The 20,198-nt window shown below is 38.5% G+C and overlaps 1 protein-coding gene across 1 annotated transcript in view; it reads right to left on the reverse strand.

The window, feature by feature from the left end:
- The window catches only part of ROR2 (ROR family WNT receptor 2), a 119,341-nt gene that overhangs the window by 90,755 nt on the left and 8,388 nt on the right, over positions 1-20,198 (reverse strand). The window lies entirely within an intron of this gene.

Raw genomic sequence — 20,198 nt, forward strand, 5'->3', positions numbered from 1 at the left:
CGTGGCCAAGGGCTGTGTAAAGCATTCATTCCCTCCAACCCCGGAACCGCACACCTGGAGGAGAACCCCGGGAGTTGTGTGTTGTCCTGAGAAGCAAGGAGATCCATTGCTGGCAATCCGAAGTGCTCCAAGAGCTCCTGAAATAAATCAGGGTGCAAACGCCACTCTTCCTGGTCAGTGGTGGCTCTGCTAAGCCAGTCAGTCTCAACATTGGCCCCGCCTGCAATGAGCTCAGCTCTGAGGGATACCTGGTGTCTCTCTGCCCATAAGCAGAGTTGATCTGCCTCTAACATCAGCAGTCCTGAATGTGTCCCGCCTTGGCTAATATGCGCCTTGGTAGACACCTTGTCAAGCAAGATCAGGATGTCCCTATCTGAGACAGCATCCTCTAATTGTGTCAGGGCCAAATGGACCACTCAAAGCTCTAGCCAATTAATATTATGGGCCAAATTTGCCTGGGACCATTGTCCCTGGACCACCCTGGATTGAAAGTGGGCTCCCCAGCCAAACAGACTGGCATCCGTGGTCAGCACTAACCTGTCTGGTTCCTTGAACAAGAGTCCCATGGAAAACGCCTCAGATGACCCCCATCAAAAAGATTTAAGGATCAACGGAGTTAATCTGACCTGAAAGAGGAACAACTCCTACCTGTCATCTGATAAGGTAGAAGAAACCATTGGAGCAACCTGGCATGGAATCTAGCCCAGGGCACTATATTAATGCATGATATCATTTTCCCCAGGAGTTTGGAAAGTGTAGCCAGGGGCACTCTAGGGTTAGATTTTATATGGCCAATTAACTGATACTCTCCTGATGTTCCTGGGACAAGGACACCTTGCAGGAAAAAGTATCTATTACAGCTCCCAGATGGAGTAAGGAATTGGTGGGAGTAAAGTGGCTTATTGGCCTCTTTGACAGAGAAGCCGTGCTCTTGGAGAACTTGAATGGAGACATCCAAATCTTCTGCTGCCCTACATGGGGAAGATGACTGGACCAGTATATCATCCAGGTAACACTGGACTCTTACTGGGATTGCCCTAATAAGGGCTGGCAAGGCTGCCATCAGCTTAGTAAATGATCTGGGGGTTGAAGAAAGTCCAAGGGGCAAGGTTCTGTATGGGTAGTGTCTCCCATTATAACAGAACCTGAGGAACTGTCGATGGGTCATAAGTTCAATGGAAGAAAGGAGATAGCCCTCCAGAACACTCTCTAGAATAGAACGCAGCACCTGCATTTTAAGGCACCTGAATGGGATAAACGCATTCAGAAATGTTAGGTTGAGAATAGCTTTCCCCCCAGGCCTTGAGGACAACAAAAAGGTGAGAATAAAACCCACATCCCCGTTGGAGTTCAGGGACTGGTTGAATGGTCATTATGTCAACTAGGTGTTGAATGGCAGATTCCATAAGTGCCCCCTTTTTTTTATTGTCCCACGAGACGGGACAGAGCAGAAAATTACCTGGGAGTGATGATAGAGGAGAACTGGCGGAATTTAGGGTGGCATCCCCGTGAATTCCGCTGCTGCTATAATCTTATTGAGATCTTGATGTGATCTCAAGTCTGATGGAGATATGCAGTCTTGTAGCTGGTGTAGCCAGCGGATAGAGGACCTTGGAAAAACGATGCAGCAGTTGAGGCCCAGACAGCCAAAGCAGAGGCCTGGTGGTTACATTTTAATGTCTGCTCAGCACGTTTGTCCCTTGCCTAAAGTACATCCTCGGGCTCAGTTGGAGTGCCCAAGGAGAAGGAAGCCATGACTGGAGCATTTACAGAGGGAACTGTAAGAGTGGCAGCGAGGGAAGGGCTCACATTGTAGAACCACCTGTCATATGAAGAAGAGGAAGGGGCCTGCGGCAGCAGAGGCGAATTAATTCTGATCAGATCCAGAAAATATGGGTGATGGAAGGACTTTCGAGTGGACTATGTTTTTGGAGAAGAGGGAATCTCTGGACCCCGACTGTACCACCTGAGGTTCGGGGGCAGCCTCCTCTGGGGACACGGGGCAGTAACCAGTGCCTTGTGGAGGGGAGGCTTGAATAAAGCCGGTTTGTGGCTGATGGGAGTTGATCGGGTCGCAGATCTTCCACTTCCTCAGAGAGGTTGGGGACCCAGGTTTCTCCCACCTCCCATACAGAAGCAGGGGAGTGGCTACGTTTTGATTGGTTCTGTATAGTCTCCCTGCTCTAGCACCCCCCATTCTGATTGAGCAGAAGGGCCTTGGTCTCCTGTGGGTGAAGCAGTCCTTGGGAAGCAGGCTTGTGGTAAGCCAGCAAAGGGGGGCTTGGGCCTTGCTTGAGGGTCAAAAAATTTGTTGCAGCCCTTCTGCTAGGCCCTGTCTGATGGCAATGGAGGAGACTACATCTTGGATGTAGTTGGGTCTGCCACCAAATGATGGATCTGAGGGGCAAAGGCCTGTAGTAGGGATGAAGGAAGCCTCGAGTTTAGGTCAAGAACACCTTAGGCCATGGAGGGCCAAGCTGAAGAGAGGTCCCAAGAGGCTTGTTTAAAAATTGGGCCCTGATCTGCTTAGGTCTAGAGGCCTGAATTGTTCCTCAACCAGCTCTGGAGACCGGACTTGGGTGTTGTCAAAAAGGGGCTGGAGTGTTACAACCATCCCCCTGGAAGTACCTGCCTGAACAATCGGAGGGTAAGATGGTTGGGAGGCCTGTTGCAGCTGGCCTCTACTTACCTTTGCACTAACTGAGAGCGCTGTCTCTTTCTCTTCCTCTTGGTTGTTTGAAGACCCTGGTTGTCCAGGCCTGAAAGCTCTGTTGAATTCTATCCTCCTCCATCGTTGGTATGGACAAGCGCAGGAGGTGCTGGGAGCAACCCTCACTATGTGCTGACTATGTAGAGGCCTTGATTGGGGCCTGCTGTGCCACAGGGTAGGCCGCTGATGAGTGTGGCCACTTAAGATGGCCGCTCGCCACGTGCACTGAGGAGAAGACGATCCAAATGGCCCCTCACACAATTGCAGCCTGCAATGGCTGATCCTCGCTCTATAGGCAGAAAAAAATGGCCCAAGCGGCTAAATCGGCAGTAGAAAGGAAACTGCATTGTTTACTATCAGCTGTGAGGCGCTGTTATCTCAGTTCCGATCTTTACAATCGCGGCTGCCAAATTTGCTCAGGGAGAGCTGCAGGGGAGGGCCTATGGCTTCTCCCTTACTTACAGTCTCCCTGGATTACGGGATGATTCCCTGCATTGCAGAAGAACGGAAGCCCGCTCTCCTGAAGGCACAGCTGCACCGTGTCCCCAGGAGCTGTGCTGAAGGTTTGTAATTGCTGTTTCGAATTTGCTGTTGTTGCTTTGCTAAATTGCTTTCAGAGACACAGCTCAATTGTCATCGAAAGAAGCTGAGTCAAAGCTGGGAGAAACTCCCACAGGCAGTCCTTTTTATACAAGACAGATGATGTCATCTTGATGATGTCATCAGGAGGAATCTAACCCATCCTGGGCTCTCACAGCAGCATTTAGGAGAAAAACTAGCAATGTGGATAACTCAATAAACTCACTCTAAAACACAAGTTGCCAAAAATATAAACGATGAAATGAAACTTATTCATTTAGTAATACATTCCAAATGTGCAAATTATGCTAAAAACTGAATCACAAAGTATAAGGAATAGAGACTTGACTCACCTTGGGGTGAGAGTTGTTAAGAAGGAAATAAGGATGCCAGCCACTCAAGTGAGACTTGAAAAAAAGATTATACAACCCTGAGGTAGCAGGAAATAGGAAAAGAAGTCAAAATAACCCTGCCTTGATCTGGTTTAGAATAAGATGTGGCAGACAGAAACTTGGACAAAGTAATGTCAAGATTATTTTATCTCATATCAATACTATGAGATGCCTGTTAATTGACTCAGCCTACCTCAAAGGGTCGAGTTAGGCAGGGGTATCAAACTTGATTTCATTGAGGATCGTATCAGGATTGTGTTTGACCTTGGGCACGTGTGGCCGAGGTGGTAGTGGCTGGAGGTAGGTGTGGCCATGGTGGCCATGGCCAGCTCAATGTCACTTGTGTTGGGGGCACCTGTGGTGGCCCAAGCAGGGCTGGGGGGGATCCATTGCGTCCAGTGGAAGAAGGCGAGACCAGGGAGAGCGCCAAACCCTTGTCCTCCAGAGAAGCCTCATCGTCCCTCTCAGATCACATGGAGGAACCCCAGATGGTGGTGAAGGCTGTCCAGAGCCCTAGGCAGTGGAGGGCAAATGCCCTGCCTGGCTCTCATGCTCCCAGGGCACCAGGACCACACAGTCCAGCCCAGCCTTGCTTCCCCAAAGGGGTGCCAGGCTGCGCTTTCTTCCTCCTTGAGGCGGTGCCTGCTGCTGCTGTTGTTCTCACTCTCCTTGGCCAGGTTGCTCATGGTGTGTGCAGGATCATATTTGGGTCAGAGGGAGGCCCACTCCCTCTCCATGAAAGAAGACCTGGCTTTGTAACCAAAGCATCCTAAGCAATAGGATGGGAGACTGCCAGGAGAGATTAGGAGGAGAGACAAGGTGAAAGGGCAGCAGGGCTGCTGGTGGCCAAGTGCTAAACATGCTAAACCTTCTTTTCTTCCTTTTTTCCTTTTCCTTTCCTCCTCATTCTCCTTTTTTCTTACTTTCCCTCTTTCCTTCTTTTTCCTTCCTTGCTCTCTTCCCATCTTCCTATCTTTCCTTGTCTTTGCTCTTTCTCTTTCCTTTCCCATCCTTCTTGAATGCTCAAATGCAACAGGAGAAATATTTATATTTATATATATTGTTTTGCTTTTAGTTTGTTTTGCTAGCCCTCTGCCAGCAAAAATGGACATGGCCCCTGGACCCCATTTTCAGCTGCAACGGCCTCTTCCAACCCTCTAGCTTGCAAAAATTGACCTCAGGGGAGCGCGTGCTGCAGGAGGGCTGCTGGAGGCTGTTGCAGCCGTAAATGGAGTCTGGGAGGGCCATGCACGGCCCTCCCAAGCTCCATTTTCACTGACAGAGGCATTGTGGGACAGTCCTTTGCTGTTTCCAGGGCAGCCCTGCAAGCCAGATCTAAGGACTTACAGGCCTTGAGTTTGACACCCCTGATGTAAGGTAAACCAAAGTTGTACAATATAAACTGTTTTTAAGCTTCCTTGTCCTTTTGTAGTAAAGAAAACCCCAAGATATCTAAATACCAACAAGCTGACAACTCACTTAAAGAGAAAACTATGCAAGAGGCTCATTTCTCTCCATACTTCCACATTAATGTACTTACAGTTATGTTCTTATATTATATGGCAGCAAAAATTACATTTATTATTTATGTAGCCAAGACATATTTACATGAAGCAGAACAACTGTAAATGTGAAATATATCCCTTTGTTTAATTTTGAACAGAACAATAAATCCAGAACATCTTTCTGGACTTGAAACAGTAGATACTTGTCAGTTGTTACTGCATATGTATATGCAGGTTTTCTCATAGCACACTGGGATTAGACTTTTCAGTTTCTGCAGCTGCATGAGAAAATACACTCCCATTTTCTGAATTAGCTGAGATAGAGACAAGGCAGAACCAATTCATCACTGTCTTGTGAATGAGTGAATATACACTTGTGTTACTTTGGGATTTTTGAAGCATTTTTACAAGTTGAGCTATACCCTATAAATATAGCTACATAAAATAAAAGAAATATTTCAGCTGAATGCTTGTCCCAGTCAATGTAGTGATTCCTTTCAATTTACCAAAGGACATGCAAAACCAATAAAGCAAAAGTAATTTGTTTCTGCGATCTGTTGCTTGTGTGAAAACACACCCAAGCAAACAGATTTCAAAAATGCAGATTGAATTTAGTGACAATTATCTTTAACACTGCGGTCTAGAAATGCAAATGTGCAGCAAAGACCATAATAATTTTTATATAATTTTTCCTAAGTAAAATACACATCTAAAGAAAAAATAATACAAAGAAAACAAAGTGGACAGAAAGAAAGTGCAGAAAGAAAACAAGTATAAAGATAATTAATGAAACAAGAATCAGAAAAATAAGTGACTTTTGACCTTTTCAACAGCTATAAATACACTTATTACACACCCCTGATATTACAGGTAGTCTTTCAGTTACATCTGTGGTAGTTCTAACATGACCTGATCCAGTCACCCATGTAACCTACCTGATTTTATTACATTTTTTGTGGCAGTCATTAAGTGAACACAACATTCATAAGGCAAATACCATGGTTGTTAAATGAACCAATGGTTTGCTGTGGGTGCAGTTTTGCCAAAAAACGGAAGTAAATGCTGTTTTCAGCAATACTGTCATAAAACACAGTCATGTTACTGGAGAACAACTGTGAATGTGGCCTGGTGGCCAAGCACACTAAGTGTGGTCATGTGTCTTTCGGGGTGGGGCAGACTTTCAAAATTTGGAATCTGGATCTTGACTCCACCTAGGCAAGTCCATTGTAACTTTAAACTGTCATTAAGCACCCCTATGTAAGTTGGGGGAAACCTGTATTGAAATCTCTTTACCCCTTTATTTAATCCTTTTCAATCATCAAATTCAAATATCATAATTTCACTTTTTTCTATTTTTAGTAAAAAGTCAATAAAAGGTTTCCAGTTTTTAAAAAAATGCTTACTGTTCCTGACCAACTAGATCAGTTTTGCCATTGCCGCCAATTCTGATAACCATTCCACCATTGACAGAATTTCAGTATTCCTCTATTGTTGTGCATATAATAATCCTGATACAGTTGGTATCGCTTCCATGAGTATTTTGGCTATACATTAGTTCCAATAAATAAAGTTCTGCCGTTTTCTCAATATTAATCTTTAACAGCTTCTTTTGGTTGTTGGATGTTGATCTTTCTATCAGCTTGATGGTATCAAGCCAGAAAGTTCTTTGCTTGACCCTTCTTGCTCCACAAACTATTCCTAGCATAATTGCCTTCTCCAATGACTTTGCATGCATGACATGCCCAAAGTAAATCAGACATAGTCTTGTGATTTTGGCTTCTACTGATGTGTCTGGTCACTATATGTGTGTATGTAAAATTTCTGCTTTTTCAATTTATAGTGAAACTGAATGTTTTATATTATTGTGTGTGTGTGTGTGTGTATAATATATATATATATATATATATATATATATATATATATATATATATATATATATATATATATATATATATATATATATATATATATATATATAAATATAAATATATATATATATAAATATAAATATATATATATATATATATATATATATAAATATAAATATATATGTTTTCTTAAGTTTTCATGGTACTTACATGTATGGTGTTCGGCTTGGTTCGGTATTTTCCCACGCCATTGTAGTTGTTCTTTTAAAGTTGTAGCAACGTTTCAGCAGAATCTCATCTGCCATCATCAGGCTTCTGTATTGTGTCCGTCTGTGAGTCAGACTTTTACAGTGGTTTCAGATTTGAATTTGGGGCAGCCTATTGCTGTGCCAGAATGTTTTTTTCTTCATCCTGATTGGTTGGGAGTCTTGGTCTGTGTTTATTGGTCTCGGAGTTTGCTGTGTTCTGCTTGATTGGTGTCTCTAATATCTTCTGTCTGTTTTTGGCTCTTTTTGTATCTTGATTGGCTGGCAGCATTGTGTTGCTTTAATGGAGGCCTTTAGTGCAGCTTGGCACCACTGTAAAAGTCTGACTCACAGACGGACACAATACAGAAGCCTGATGATGGCAGATGAGATTCTGCTGAAACGTTGCTACAACTTTAAAAGAACAACTACAATGACGTGGGAAAATACCCAACCAAGCCGAACACCATACATACATACATACATACATACATACATACATACATACATACATATATATATATATATATATATATATATATATATATATATATATATATATATGTTTTCTGAGGTTCTCATGGGTATTTGTATGTGGATCTTTGGTTATTCGGGTTCTCTCCCGCGAAGATTCAAAGTATCTAGGCAACGCTTCGGGCGAGGTCCCACTCGCCATCTTCAGGCTGGTGCTTTCGGCTTAGTGCCAGTGCAAGCAGTGTGTGACCGGAGCTGCCATCTCTATATATACAAGTGGTGGGGGATGGTGTGTTGGGCTGGTTGGCTGTGCTGCAGCCTCTTGATTGGTTGATGGAGTTGATGTTGGTATAATGGGCTGTGTAATGGCCTTTTGTTGTAGAGATATCCTGGATCTTGTGCTGTCATCTCCTGGGTCGTTAGCCTCTTGTGTTTTAACGGCTTGGGTAATGGGTTGTGTGATGGGCTTGTGAGTTCTTTTGTTGTGGTATCCTGGGTCTTGCGTTGTAATCTCCTGGGTCGCTTTGTGTTTTGATCTCTTTTCGATTAGCCTCCTGTGTAGTAACAGCTTGGGTAATGGGTTGTGTGATGACCTTGTGAGATTTATTGCTGTGGTATCCTTGGTCTTGTGCTGTGATATCCTGGGTCATTTGCTGTGTTGTGACTTCTTGAGTTCTTGAGGTGTAGTTTCTTGAGTTTTCTGATGTGATGTCCTGAGCGGGTGGCTGTGATGTAGCATTTTGGGTTTTTAATATGGCTTTGAGTTTGGGGTCTGGGTCTGTGTTCGCTTTTGGCTTCGAGTTCGTGGTCGTGCCACATCTTCATGGTGGGGGTCAGTTCGCTTCATGTATGGTTCAGAGGAGTTTGAAGTGGGTAGTGATGCAGCTGCAGTGCGGCTTCTGGTCTGTGGTCGTGTCTCATCTGTGTGGGTGTGAGTCTGATTTTTACGTGGAAGTGTGGTGGTGGCATCTTGTGTGGCCCTCATGGGTGTGGGTCTGGTGTCATTTATCATGTTGGGTACTGCCTGTTCATGAGGGCGGGTTTCCAAATGGCTGGTAATATATATATTAATAGTTTCTTCTATAAATGAATCCTGCTGAATTATTTACTTGTGTGCTGGCTAGATGGCTACAGACTCTGACAATTAGTAATACATACATACATACATACATACATACATACATACATACAACATATATATATATACATGAAATACCACTCAAGCGTCATCACAAAATCTCCATTTTTCTAAATGACCATCAGAGCATAGTATTTCATATATGATTATTAACACACTCTGATGCTAAGGAGTTCTACCAGGGGTGGGATTCAAATTTCTTAACAAGTTTTGTGGGCATGGCCTAATTTGTGGGTGTGGTTTGGTTGTCATGTGACTGGCTTGGCATGGCTTGCTGACTGGATACTGGCTGGGCATGGCTTGTATGTAAATATTATAAATATTTATATAAATATTGAATTTTTTTATTAAAAAAGAGCAACTTTTACCCAAAATCAGGCAAAGCAGGCAGGCAGATTGAATTGCTCACAGAATCACAGATTCACTCAGAGATCTACCTTTCTGCAATCTGCTACCTGAGTCTGCACTGAAAAATAGAAGCTTCAGTCCTAAGGAAGGTTCAGCTCTGCTTTTAGATTAGCTAGAAAGCAAGAAATCCAACGATTTCCTGCTTTCTAGTGAATCTAAATCTCCTGGCACAGCAGAACAGCTGATGGTCGGGGGGAGGAAAAATAGCAACTTACCAACCGCAGGCAAGTTTGATGGTACGTATGCCAGGTAAGGAGTGAGTGGGGAGGGGAGGGGCCAACTAGTGGCGCGATTTGCCGGTTCTCCGAACTGTGCAGAGTTGTAACAACTGGTTCTACAGAACTGGTCCGAATAGGTAGAATCCCACCCCTGAGTTCTACTCCCCCTCCCCACCTGAAAAAAAATATGTTCCAAATGCAAAACATAACCAGAGGAGAGGAGTTTCAGTTTCAGTTTCACAGTACCAAGCAGCTTTAGTGCAGAATAGTTGACATAAGCCACGCCCAGGCTCCTTGCTGTCTCCTTCTTGCTCACACAGCAAATACTGTTTCAGTTTCCAAACAGCCCTCAACTCTCTCACACACTGACAGGACGCTACCCAGTTGAATACCAATAGATGCTGGTAAACAGAGTCAGATTTTTCCCCCTTATTTTCCTCCCCCAAATCTAAGTCTGATCACATAGTTTCATATATCAAGCTAGTTAGTGTATAAAATGGGTGTTACATCTAATTGGAAAGCAAGAGTTGAATTTAAGTTTCCTGTATATCTGTGGTAAAAGAAGTCAGGAGTCATTTTTTTGTGTGTGCATCTTTGCTTCTATTTTTTTCTTTATTGCACCTCTGTCTGTCTTTTATTTGTTTATTCTTCCTTCTGTTCTCTATTGACTATTGGTTTTTTGTTACTTTTACTTTTCCTTTAAAAATAAAGTTATCTGTAGAAAAAACAAGTTACCAAACAACATCATACAAGAAAGGTTAAAAATATAGTCTCTTTATGGCATGATGGGTAGCAAATAAATTTAATCAATAATGACAACAATATGCTCACTAGTAGCCCTGAATTATTTCAACCACCTGGATTAATGTTGTCTCACTTCTGGGAATGTAGATGATTTCCAAACCAACATACTGAAATGCAGACACATTACATTTTAGTTTCTAAAAGCATACAGTGTATGAAATGTATATTGTGTATAAATGTGTTTTTTTCCAGTGGAAATATTCTAGGAACTGTCACATAGTAGCATAGTAGCATATTCTAGGAACTGTCACATAGTAGCAGATCAGGAAGACTAGCAGGAACTAACTAAGGCAAGGATTCAGGTATCTACTCTTGAAATGGGCAGAAGAGGAAACTATTTGTGCCGTGAATGAAGCTTACTTAAATGAGGCACCCTGGGGCACAGGAAAAAGCAATTCTTATGCACCCACGTTAACAAGACAAAAATAATAAAGGATATAGAATATAAAGCACAGACAGTTTGTTTTTCTTTATTTTATCGGGGTCCTTTAGCTATAGGACAATTTGCAAAACCTAGTTATATCTTAAGTGGCAGGGAAAATTGTATTAAAACATGCCAGGAAAAATGGACTTAAGTTACAGAGAAGAAAATCGAGTCGTAAGGGCAACAACAGTGCAAATACTTGGAATATGCTGCCTTGAGAGGCCAAGGGACTTCTTGTTTCAGTTTCTGAGCAAAGGTAGGAAAACCATCTGGCAGGAATGTTTTAGGGATAAGATATCCCACTGATAGAAAAATCCCAAATGCCTGAAATGCATGCCTTTCGGTAGGCTGAATGATGTAATTTCCCAGCCTAGGAGTTTCAGCCTTGATAACTTGAGTCTTATCCAAAATTCTGAGTCTTACATACTGCACATTGATAAAATTATCAGACCAAAAGGGGCTATCTTGACAGAAAAATACTAAATGATAAAGCCTGTGATTTCCTGTTGTGGAAACCAACAGAAACTGAAATAAGGAATATCTGAAAAGATAAGATTGTAGGGAGAAAATAAATCCATTCAGACTATTTTGAAGACAGAATGAAAGGAGATGGGAGGCAGATACAGGAAGTATGTATTAAACACAAAGTCATCAAAATATTTAAATAGCAAGGTAAATCAGTGAAGCACTGAAGCCACATGCTAAACTCTGACACAGGATTAATATGAAGCAGTAGAAACATGCAACTGATACAGTATTTATCTTGCTATCTTTAAGGGGAACAACATGAAAGGCCTTTCGACAAATTTTTGAAACAAGAATAATGTGGGGATTTCTGACACCATTTTTGGTTTTATAGTCATTACTTGACTATAGAAGTTAGACTGTAACTTCCATTTAATTGCCATATATTTCCATCAGTTCATCGGTAAAAACTAAACAAAGGAACACATTCTAGATAAGCAAAGGCGGAATATAGCACAATAATACTACATTACACATACATGATGTATTTTGCTTCTAACCAGATAGAATCTTGGCACTGTACAATGAACAAAAAAGTGAGGTAGAAATTAACTAAAATGAAATAAACTCCCAGAAATCACTGGTGTACTGATTGTGATTTATAGATCTTGTATTTAAACCAAAAGATTTAGATAGCACTATATTGTTTATTTCTGTATTAATGTGTATCAAAAGAAAAGTTTTTATTTAGTTAAATGAAAAACCATGGAAACATCTGGCAGAACAGACATGTATAGTTATCACATATGTTCTGCATATACTGTTTTCTTCCTGCAATTATATATGTGTAAGATATGAAACATGTGTGAAGATCCCCTTATAAAATATTATATTCGGATTATTTTTCAGATTATTAACACTACATGAAGTAGAACATGTCTGATTCGTATGATTTGCAGAGACCTATATGCAAGATCACATAGATGGCTCATCTATATTCTCTTTCTGCTATCTATCCCAAATTGCAGTGAGGAAAGAAATACTCTCATATTTCTTTGCAGGAGCAGACCACCCAAAAAGCACTTTATTGCATAGACTGAACTGTTTGGTTTTACTAGCAGTCGTATTTTTATCTCTTCAAATAGTCTTTTAATACCATTGGTTGACTCCCAACACATGCATGCACAATCTTAGTAAAACTCTAAATTTTAGTGTTTGCAACTGATAATGGAGGAACTATGGCCAATTTTCCACTAAGAAACTAAAATATGAGGACACATAGCAACCCAAGTGATCCAATCCTAAATAAGATTAGAAATTCATTGCATTAAAAAATAGAAATCCATTTGCTTTTTTTAAACAGGCCACATGAAAACAGAAATGGGATTAATACTTCATTTAAATCCAAACAGGATCTTTTTCTAATCTTTTATTTCTCTCACACAGGAACATTATGAAAAACACTATCAGTAACAGCATGTGAAAATAAAATTAAAAGCATGAATAATGCATACTGAGAAATGTAGTAGTAACCATCCCAAATTAAATTTAAAAAGTTCTACATTTCTGTTGCCAAGTATGGCTGGAGCTACTGAAGAGATCTATGTTTCAAAGTAAATCAACTATTTTTCTAGCCAAAAATATTCAAATTGAAACTTAAGTTTGGAAACACAAAGGTAAATAATCTAGCCTAGCCTAGATAATGATGAAGAAAATATTTTATCTATTATTATTGGCTAAAATCACATGTAATCGAAGAAGTGATCTATGAATCAAAATGAATGTTGTTTTACCTGAACACCATTTCTCCTTGTAGGCGAGACCTACCAGCACATCTATATGTGCAATTACTTTTTGGGGGGAACAAGTGTGTGAATCTTGATGTTTTGAATCATGCTTCTCATGAATTCCTATCCTTAGCCCTGCTGACTTAGGCACCTAGAACTAATATACAAAAACATCAGGACCACATCATGCCTATCCCTAAGTTCTACATTTGTCAAAGTTCTGACTATTGTCAAAGTGGTATATAACATTTCACATTTGAGTGTACCACAGTGGTTAGGGGTTACTTATTAAATATCTAAATTATGAAAATAAAAGTAACATTGCATTACTAGTATAGTGAATAAAGAGGATTAGTATAGTGAATTAAACAGGACAAAGGCAAGATTCACTGCCAAGACAACTATGTCATAAACAAAACTTGAACCCAAGTGAGGAATGTAATTTGCAAAAATGTTTCAGAGGGTGCCCTCCTCCCAGTTATGATAAAGGAAGGAACAGAAGTAGCATATTCAGACTAGCATGACTCTGTTACCATAGTAAAAGTAGCTTTAGGACTGCACCACATCTGTTTCGGATTTATATCACAGGGCTGTCAAATGGAGACTTACTAAAAGATAATGCTATTTAACAACTCTATATGGAAACATTCAATGTTTCTCTTTTGTAAAATTAACTTACAGCCATTCAAATTCAATAATTCCGACAATTTCAGCTTCAAAAACATTTTTGCATTCAATAGAATTGAATCTTTCCATAAAAATATTTAAGCATTATAAAAATACCCTTTAAGTTTTTGTCCTTACTTCTGATATTAAATAATCCAAAACTGGAATCTTGAAACAAGGCAGTTCAGCAAAAAAATACAAAAACAGATTATTAAACGCATGGGATTTATCTTTTTATTTCCTTGCTTTTTCTCTGGCTAGGCAATGCAGAAGGATTGTGACAAAGTGGTATAAACAAAATAAAGACAACTTCTTGGGGAGTCAAAGCTCCATTCTAAATCATTGTTTTAACTGAAGAGATTTCACTGAAGTCCAGATCTCATTAAGAGATCCCTTGTAATTATTAATGCATCTTAGTGCAATTTGGTTATTTTTATCAAACAGGACAATCTAACTTCTGATCTAAGTAAGATAGGGAAGACACACTACTGGAAGTTTGAACATAACTGATGTTCTTGTATACTTCTTTATGGCATATTGGGTCAGTAAAAACGAGGGTGGATTTGATTTAAATCAACTCAATTTAAATCAGGATTTTAATGATTTAAATCATTAGTTTAAAAAGCTTGATTTAAATCAACTCGATTTAAATCATAACTTTTAAAGAGAAGCTATCATCTTTGCTGTGAAATTGTGTGAATGCATCAACTCAGTGCATATTATCTCAGCTTGCAGAGGTTGGATTCATTGAATGAGTTTACCAAAAATGTAAATATTGCAGAATATACAGCCTCATGCTACATAACTCAGCTCATGCTGAATAAACTAAATTATTATAGTATCTTAAATAGAAAACTATTTTTAGATAGATTTTTATTCCAAAAGCATTTTATTAAAATAAATTTGATAAAAATAAAAAAAATCTGATTTAAATTTTAAAAAATCCAATGTTTTTTATTTATTTATTTTAAAAATCAATTTTTATCCACCCTAGTAAAAACATGAGATCTGCTGTATTTTAATAAGTGCATTATTAATGGATTCATGGATAGGCCTCTCTATGTAATTCAAAACAGTGAAGTTTTGAGAAAACTTTGAAAAGTCAGACAAGATAATATTAACAATAACTGCATATAAGTGCATACTAGAATAAATAAACCCTTACTTTGCTCAGATTATTATCATTATGGTATTCTGAAAAATATTCTGAAATAGCTCTTTTGAAATGCAAAGTCTCTCTTAAGATAATGACAAAAACCTTCTTGCAACCACATAAGAAAGAAGTGGAGGGGGGAAAATGCAAGAAACGATATGCTGTAACTTTGCTAAAGGTAGCTTCATGAAAGTAATGGTAAAAGGCAAAAGGATCTTTGATTGTCTGATGATAGAAGACCCCTAGCTTATTAAATGGAAAATATGGGCAAGCAGCCTGAAAGGTCATAGGTGCCTGTTTACACTCATGACTGCTAAACTAAGCCCAGAGGTTAGTAGGTTAAGACCTCACTTTTCCCCAAATACCTTTATCATAATTACCACATGATTTAGTAGATTACAGAACCCATCAAACCTCTCTGCCCACTACCCAAAACTGACAGGCAAAAAATGATGAAAAATCAGCTTTAGGAATTAAAATAACCTTTTCCGGGGCTATTGATCAAGAAAGAATCAACACCAGGTTTCTTGCTTTACTTGTGGGATAAGCCATCTTACTGTTATAATTTAGAAAATCAATATAATAAATGCATAGCTCCATCAAATGGCAAACAGAAGTATGCTATAAAGAATACAGCTTAGTACATGTAATTCAATCTCGAGCTACTATTAATTCTTGTACAATGCCCAGCTGCTCTTTGTGAGATGGCTGGCTATACAAATTTGATTAATAAATAAATAAACTGCACCACAAAAAGAAAACAACAGGATTACAGTATACACCAGCATATGTTCTCTTTATGTGGTCTCGCAGGAAGAAAAGATTTCACTTTGGTCTGTTTAGCTTAATTTCATCAACAAACTAGAAAAAGCATGGTTGTGTGTGGTTAGACTAAAAGTTGTAAGACATCAAAGAACATTTATTCTAGAGAAAGTATCACCACTATTTCCTCCTTCCATATACTTACTTCTTTCAGATATCGGTGCTCAATGAAGAATTCAATCTTCACAGTAACCCCCCCACCCAAAAAAAGTTTTCTAAAATAGCTGTACAATTCAACTAAGACAATTATATTAGTGTGTGGCGAAAAGTCAATTACCATATTCAATCCCAAGTCTATGCTACTATAGTTTTATGAATTTTGTATGCAAAGGCATCTAGTAAAATACACAAAAGTACAAAAAAAATTCAACATGTTAAACTGGAAACGGCAAGTAAATTCAGCCAAAGCAGACTTCATTGCAAAATAATATTTATCAGATTAACTGTTTAAAACAGAAGGATAAAGATTACTGTATTTTTACAGAAGAATGATTACTTGAAGCATTCTGCATCTTTCTACATCACTTGAAACCAGAGCAATAAAAAGTACTCCAATATGACTAAAAATCAGGAGGAAATTTGGTACATTTTTTCAGAATAACGTTTATTACAATTTAAACAAAATTAAGAGTGCAGGTAGTCCTCAACTTATATCCATTTAAAGACTATTCAAAGTTATAACAGCACTGAAAAATATGACTTATGACTGTTTTTCACACTTACGACCACTGTGGCATTCCCATGTTACGTGATCAAAATTCAGATGTTTGACATCTGACTCATATTTATGACCGTTGCAGGTCATGTGATCCCCTTTTGTGACCTTCTAAAAGCAAAGTCAATGGGGAAGTCAGATTCACTTAACAATCATGTTACTAATGTAACAGCTGCAGCGATTTACTTAACTGCGGCAAGAAATGTCATAAAATGGGGCAAAATGCACTTAACAAATGTCTCACTGACAACAGAAATGTTGGGCTCAAATTGTGGTCATAAGTTGAGACTACCTATAATTTAATATTTGTTTGTCCAATAAGACGCTATCAGAAGCTTTCTGATGTTTGGCTATCATAAATAAACACAACTTTCCTTCTTTATTTTCCAATAAATCTATTGGAAAATCCTTTAAATCTATTGGTGCCATCCTTTGAGAAAAATGTAGCTGTCCATAGAACCATAGAAGTCAGATGCTGTATTATTTCAGTACTACAACATATGCAGCAAAAGTGCAGTTAACAATAGGGAAGCCAAAAACTCTGATCCTCAAAAACATTAGGGCACATTTCTTCAAAATCCTAGCTTAGCATTCACTTGTTCTTACTTGCATTACAAGAATAGCTTAAAAGCCAAGAACATTTTAAGATAATAAAATAATAAGGATACACAAATTTTGAATACATAATACATAAAAGTTATACAGTGTTAGGAGTTTAGGACCAGATTCATTGTTTTACTTATTTCCTTTTTTAGATTTTTTGTTGTTGTAACTGGTTTATTTTTATATTGGATTTATTCTGTTTAATGCACTGAAGTCACTTTGCAGTCAGGTGATGGCATATCAAAAATAAGCAAAACTGGAGCTTATTAAATATAATCTGGAGGGAATAACTACATTATATCTCCAGATATCTAAAAATATTGATCTATGCATTATGCATTAATACAAAGACCTATTACAGAATATCCCTTTCTCCCACATACATTTAAAATGAGACAATACAGGAAAAATTTCTAACAGGAAGTCAAAGTGGGCACAATTTCATATCTGTCATAGGAAATCCTATATTGTATTGTATGTCTTTTTATTTATTTGTACAGAGATCACTAGACACAGAGGTCTCTTTATTCTGTACCAACTGAAATACTAAATTTAGTGAATGTTATACAAACAGAGCACCACACTTTCAGTCTGCACACCATCTGAACAGTTTGTTTATTCCCATCATTCTTTGGATGTGTAAGAGATTACAAGGGGAGCTGTCTTTCCATGGCTTTAATTTAGAAGGCCCACCCCGCTCTGCCCATATTTTCAGTATTAGCCATGGGAAGTACTCAACAATAATCACATGCATTCATTCTGATCAAGGTTTACTGATTGCTAGTAAGTAATAAACAATGAATGGCACTCTGATAAAGTGATGGTAATTTCCAAAGATTATCATTGTTTCATCATTTTAGATTAAATATATCCTTGAACAATGTATAACAATCTTGATAGGGATATAGAATAACACAAATCTCTATACCAGAGGTCTCCAAACTTGGCAACTTTAAGACTTGTGGATTTCAATTCCCAGAATTCTCCAGCCAGCTATGCTGATTTTCCCTCTAAATGCTTTTTCCTTGTATTTTTATGACAGGGGACCCCAAACTTGGCAACCTTAAGACTTGTGGATTTCAATTCCCAGGAATTCTTCAGCCAGCTATGCTGGGAGTTGAAGTCCACAAGTCCTAAAGTTGTCAAGTTTGGGGACCCCTGCTCTATACTATCAGTTCAGAATTACAGCAACTTCCACAGCTATTCACAACTCAGTGTCAGCAAAGAAAGTTCCAGAAGAGTAACTCTGCAGGAAGCACCATCTCCCCAACACCAAGATTCAAAGGATTAGATTTCATACATAACAGATGGAGTAAAACAGGGAACAGTGCTATTCCTACGTTTTGCAAATCCTTAAGCCTCTCAAAAGAAGTGGGATGTGGTCTCTGACAATTCTTTACACTGTCCTCAACTTTCTTGGTTCCTGTGAAAAGTGAGAAAAATCACCCTGTTGCCAGTCTTGTGGTTTTTGAAAATCAAAGTCTCAACTTGTCACCCACTGAAGCTAGCAGGGAATGGGAAGAGATATAGCTACAGGGACAAAGACACCATATGGTTGAAAAGAAGAAAAAAAGATTATAACTTGTGAGGTCATCAAAAGCTGAGGAGAAAGGCAGGCAGGCAGGCAGGCCAGACAAGATATAAACTGAGATTATAAAGAAGAATATGAGGAGAAAAGCAATTTGTCTTAAGACAATACATTCCCTTTGCTAATAAACTGCTCAATAATAGCATAAGCTGAAGGAATTTAAAGCACAATACTGACCAAAACAATCACATTGCTTAAGAGTCTGCTGAGTGTTACTTTATCAACTTCGTCCCAACAAATCACTTTTGTCAAAGGTTTAAAAAAACTGAACGAATTACAGTAATATATTTCTTCTATAAATACCTTGTTACATCTTTTAAGAATTCTTCTTTTGCATTAGCCAGCAGGCAGGCAGGCAGGCAGGCAGGCCAGACAAGATATAAACTGAGATTATAAAGAAGACTATGAGGAGAAAAGCAATTTGTCTTAAGACAATACGTTCCCTTTTGCTAATAAACTGCTCAATAATAGCATAAGCTGAAGGAATTTAAAGCACAATACTGACCAAAACAATCACATTGCTTTAGAGTCTGCTGAGTGTTACTTTATCAACTTCGTCCCAACAAATCACTTTTGTCAAAAGGTTTAAAAAAAACTGAACGAATTACAGTAATATATTTCTTCTATAAATACCTTGTTACATCTTTTAAGAATTCTTCTTTTGCATTAGCCAGCAAGGCACATGATTTTTACAAACTTCATCTGCCATAAATGTACTTCCAGAAATGTAAGTCAAGAGGCTTTTCTTGTGCAATTGAAAGTTTTTAGTGAATGTTTAGCATTGAAATGGCAAATTTACTGAACATATATAAGAAAACATGCATTAAGGCACAAAATCCATGATGCATTTTTGCTATCCACATGCAAATTTCAAAACAATTAAAATATGTAGTAAAAACTAATCTTTCATTTTCAAAACATGCAATTTAATATGTTAGTTTCGATGAAGGCTGAAGAAAGACTGTACAACTTATATGCTTTTTCCCCAAACACACAGAAAATTAGGAGGACTCTAAAAAAGTAAGACTATTGCAGAAAAGCAAAGGAAGGAAAGAGGCATTGACTTTAAATCTCTCACATGGTTCACTCAAGAAACAAAGGGAAGACAATCATTTACATCAAATTGCTGTTTCTCCCAAGTGGTGAGGGGATATATTACCAAAGACAGCAGTCTAAATAACAATAAAAGACAGAATTAACAAAGCTTTTTTCTTTCTTCTGCAGCAAAAGCCTCCCAGTCCTTTTCTTTGAAGCCTTAGCTGACTTGTACCCACTGAATTAGAAAACATGGACACTTGCATACTTTCCAAACACACCTCGCTTAAAAAGGGCACTTCCTTCAGAAAGAAATAGTCCCAAAGTTAAATTGCATTTTCTTCTTTATCACCCCATCCACCCTTTATCAACTCTTACTTTTTAAAAAAACAATTATTTTTATATAGAATATATGTAAGCTAATCTAAATGTATTTTGAATAATATAACTTAAGTTGTTAGATACGAGTTTTTTTAATGTTTGGAATATATGAAAGGCTTGTCATTCCAGGAAGTAGCAAAGATTTCTGGCATTTAATACACACTTCAGCTGTTACACATTACTAATGTATATTATTCACTGAATAAGAGTTAATTTAG

Source organism: Notechis scutatus, chromosome 2 (genome assembly GCF_049901735.1).
Source record: "Notechis scutatus isolate UNSWTSFEM ecotype Mainland chromosome 2, rNotScu1.2, whole genome shotgun sequence".
In the NCBI taxonomy this organism is placed as follows: Eukaryota; Metazoa; Chordata; class Lepidosauria; order Squamata; family Elapidae; genus Notechis; species Notechis scutatus.